The following is a 4,769-nucleotide window of genomic DNA, read 5'->3' as shown; positions in this document are numbered from 1 at the left end:
AAACAAAAAACAAAAACAAAAAAACCCCCAAACAAACCCACTGTTTAAAACTGACAAGCTGCGTACAACCAAAATAAAATATAAATAAATAAATCAAACAAACAATAAGACCGAGAAAGCGCAGCGAGTTTAGTCCAACAACATGATGTTCAATGCGGTAAGTTGAAAGTCGAGAATCCACCATGCAATGACACACCAACGTAGCCTACCACTAGTATACAATAGTACATGGTATTTGTAACTAATCTAATAGTACCAGCCAGCCATGATTCAGCGGCTACCAGGCTACTCGACCCTCTTTCTGTGGCCTGATCGAATTTGTAGAGCGATCACAAGAACTGGTCTGGTGTGGTTTGCTCCTTCTTTCCTGTAAAAAGAATCTATCGTCTCTATCCCCCCTTCTTCTTTTTAGTGTTTGTTACTTACTTGTAACACCTCTAATCTTCAGCACTTAGATGACCTTATTGTGTTGCAAGTGCCGTAAAACACTTACTTTTAACTGAAACAAACGAACTACTAAGTTAGATCTAGATCTAGATCTAGTCCTTCAGAGGAAGGCTAACAATGATTCACACACACTCTAACTTACACTTACACACAGAAAAGAATTGGACTAATCTACTTACCAAATATCCGTAGCCGTTTACAGAGAAGAAGAATTAATAATACTTCAATAATGTCCTCCTAAACACTGTACTTTAGTAGATTTTCCAACACAAATCTCCCACTTTGCTGTATCAACTGTTGATTTCAACTGTGAGGGCGAACGAAAGAGAAAAGTCGTGGTTTTATATCTTCACAGCGAGACTGGGTTTTCACGCAGTCGAGTTGCCTGTGGGAAAACCCAAGAACCCCTTGTGCGCGCGTGTGTGTGTGTGTGTGTGTGTGTGTGAATTTATCAGGCGCACGAGACGTGGCTGGTCACTGGACAGGGAGGGAAAAGTAGGTCAACATACGCGGTAACTCCGGCGGCGAAAGATCAGGTTTTCCCCCAGCTACGGCGCGGCGTCAGCGAAGATCCGGGTAACAGCACACCTTTAATCGGGACACTGGATCTGTTTAGCCGGGTTATGAAGGCGGGAAATAACACTACAGGATGGTTGTGTATATCCGGATAAAGTGTTAATAAGTAAAACAATCTTGAAAGCAGGTTTTAGACCGGAATAAAAAGAGAAGTCACAACAGGTATTCCAATTTGCCGACGCAGATTAGAGGGAAGGATCTGTAACACGGCTCACCAAAACCAATGCAATACTTATTTAGGTAACCTCCAGCGAAATTTGATTTTAGGAAAAGCGAAACTTCCTGTAGTTTCCCCTCTATCTATGACAGTTAATTTATAGACTACTATGACAGGAATGTTAATATTTCCAACGTAGATGCAATTGTTGGAAGCTGAGGTGGGCTGGCCGTCAGAGTCAGATAAAAAAATACGGTGGTACGGTAGAAAAAATTCTTCCTGAAACATGACTTAAGCAACGCCCTGCAATAATTACAATTATAGTCCACAGATGACTAAAATAATAATTATAAATGATACTCTGTGACATCAACTTTACTTTAGGAAATAACTCGCGGCGCAGTCTTTTTATTTATTTATTTATTTTATTTTATTGTAATTTCTTTATTTTTCCTTTTTTTCAAAATCTTTTTTTTTGGGGGGGGGGGATGAGGGGAACACTGACTGTGGGTGGGTGATGCATCATCATCATCACCATCATCATCACCACCATCATCATCATCATCATCATCATCATCATTGCTGTTGTTTTTCTGAATGTAACTATCATAATTACTATCATCATCTTTAAGATTACTGTTATCATGTAGGATATCTAGAGGAAAAGGGAGAGGTAGTATCTGTAGACAAAAACGTACAAAGACAAAGATTTTCTATTGCGACAAGGATGCCATATTTTTACCCATGGGCACTGTATAGTGGCGACCAGCAATGGCGTGTTTGTAAAGTTATTGTGTGCATCGGGTTAATATTGTTGTGTGTGTTTGGTGTAATTTGTAGTTTTTTTCATGGGTTTGAATATAATGGATAATATAGAATGTGTTTGCTGCCGAATTTTCGCACGGGTTTCAATAAGGTGTCATTCATTCATTCATTTATTCATTCGTTCGTTCATTCATTCATTTAAAATCTCCCCATATACGCATAGTCTATGAGTTCGCCCAATCATAGAACGTTGCGTATATATAACACATACACATACACAAACACACGCATAAACACACACACACACACGCACACACACACACACACATAAACACACACACACACACAAGCACACACACGCGCAGAGAGAGAGAGAAAGAGAGAGAAAGAGAGAGAGAGAGAGAGAGAGAGAGAGAGAGAGAGAGAGAGAGAGAGAGAGAGAGAGAGAGAGAGAGAGAGAGAGAGAGAGAGAGAGAGAGAGAGAGAGAGAGAGAGAGAGAGAAACAAACACACACGTCAACCCAACCATTTACTGCGTTCCTCCTTAACTCACTTCCTGCCACGCTTGGATAATAAAGCTCCGGAACTTCTGCTCTAGGAGATTACAACTACGGAGCGAGACTATCCCGGGAAGAATTATGGAAACAAAATCCCCCTGTAGTTTTTCAGATTGTATTATTACTTCTCTGCGGTCTTTGAGTGTGAGAACAGTGTAGTGGTAATAATGTGTGACGACTTGGTGAAATCAGGCGCTCGTCAATTTGTGGACATTTGGAGTGGAGTTATTTAAAGCCTCTTCATTAATTTGTCTCGTTCTTGGCGAAACCAAAAATACTCATCTATCATGAATAGAAGTCTGGATGTTTGATGTTGAAGAAGATGAGGGTCGCCTGATTTCAGAGGTAAAACTAGCGAGAAATTGGCCGCCAAAGTTAAGCGAGTTCCAAAGCATAATTGGGAGTTCTTAGACAATGCAAATTTACATTTGTATGTCGTAAATCAGCATTTTTCAGTAAAATCCAAACACAAATGTGTTCTTAAATGGACCTTTAAGGTGTTGAGTCAAAAAACAAAAATTCGATAAAGATAGCTAAACAGACAGAAAAAATATTCACATTGAATGCCGATTTCTTTGATTTCATTATTTTTGACGAGCGCCTGATTTCCCCACGATGCCTCAGTAAGTACTCGCACCATTTTGCGTCACTCGTGGAGGAAGTTTGGACTGTCGAGATATCGCCAAGATCACGTCACAGCGGCCACTTGACTGGGAAAATACGCCGCTTTTGATGGTGTCCGGTTTGAGCTGAGTCTCCTATTTTCTCCTCAACATCTAATTTCTGTTATTTCTGTTGATGTGTGCGCGTGCTTTGGTTGGGGGAAAGGGGGGGGGTATTGCATGCTTACTGCGCTCGTAACTGCAAAAGGTCATACGAACGTGCAGTACATGTCAAACATTGGTAGGAAATTTTAAATTTTTCCCAGTGTGGGGACCGAAACCTACTCTTATCGATTTTAGACAACCAAGGGATCTTTAACGTGCGCAAATTGCACACGGGGCCTCCGAGATTTTTCGCCCTTGTCCGAGAAGGCTAGGTGTAGATCTTTCCTACCATAAGATCAGGGGTGTATCTGAAAGACAGCAGTAGGAAGGAGCCAAGGAGTAGCAGTAGAAAGGCTGCAGAAAGAGTCGGGAGCCCTAGAGGAGGGGGCAAAGGAGGTGAGGGGGTGGGGGCAGAAAGTGGAGACGAAAGTTGACGACATAACAATGTTATAGAGCAGGAAAGGGTGTGAAAAGAGAATATTTTGGAGAAGAAAATTTTCTGTCGCTATCCGGATTCGAACCCAGTACCTATTGAATGAGAGGCGAACACATTAACCTGTAGGCCACGATAGGCCCCCTTTCTAGTCTTTTGCTGTCCATAAATAACGAGAGCCCCTTTTCTAGTCTTTTGTTGTCCATAAATAGAAACTATACTATACCCCATCAGTAGAGACTTATATTCAGCGGTACGGCTATGTGTGCAGTGAGAAGCTATTAATAGAAACTGTACTGTACCAAAGATTCTCCATTGTACTATAGGTATAAGCAGTGGTCACCAAACTATGATGCTCTGGTGTGGTTTGCTCCTTCGTTCCTATCAAACATCTATCGTCCTCATCTCCCCTCCTTCTTTTTTGTGTTTATTACTCTCTTGTAACACCTCTAATCTTCGGCATTTATATGTCCCTATTGTGTTGCAAGTGCCGTGAAACGCTTACTAAAACTATTAACTGTACTATAGCAGGGGTCACCAAACTACGGTTCTCGGTCCTTGGGTCAGCACGTCTGGACGCAAGCCAAGCTTCCAGCTACAAGGAAATGAACCCAATCGTACGCCCTGGGGTCATTTTGTACCCCAGGGGTTGTATTCTTCACATTTTAGAATACTTCTAGTACGGAGATCTCTTTGAAACTTTCAGTATTTCTCAAAAAATCATTTTGACAGAGTCTGTCAGACAGACTGCTATGCAAAGTGTACGGGTCGGATTAACGAGTAAATTTCCTCTTTGGAAAGTGGTGGCCAGAGTTCCTAAAAGCGTATGGATGCGATCGTAAAACACGACGTACGGATAGGGTTAACAACTGGTGGATTTATTCGAGGCGTGTTCAGTACATGGTCACCGAAATAATTCAGTAAAATCATTCAACACTACAGTGCAAACACAAACGCACTTTTATATACTTGATTATTTTTGTAGCTGGTGTATCTCACTGTTCCGGCGAGCACCCAGGAACTATTCGGAGACGTACTCCCGCACACAGATGCACTGCTTTGGGGGG

The 4,769-nt window shown here is 41.6% G+C and overlaps 1 protein-coding gene across 1 annotated transcript in view; it reads right to left on the bottom strand.

Moving 5' to 3' along the window:
- The window catches only part of LOC101863680 (NF-kappa-B inhibitor cactus), a 6,272-nt gene extending 5,408 nt beyond the window's left edge, over positions 1 to 864 (bottom strand). The window contains exon 1 of the mRNA XM_005100759.3: positions 627 to 864. The gene's annotated coding sequence lies outside the window, so the exon portion shown is untranslated. The remainder of the gene's footprint in view (positions 1 to 626) is intronic.
- Between the last annotated feature and the right edge of the window lie 3,905 nt (positions 865 to 4,769).

Source organism: Aplysia californica, unplaced genomic scaffold (assembly GCF_000002075.1).
Source record: "Aplysia californica isolate F4 #8 unplaced genomic scaffold, AplCal3.0 scaffold00259, whole genome shotgun sequence".
Taxonomy (NCBI): domain Eukaryota; kingdom Metazoa; phylum Mollusca; class Gastropoda; order Aplysiida; family Aplysiidae; genus Aplysia; species Aplysia californica.
This window is presented reverse-complemented; position numbering and strand designations above follow the sequence as displayed.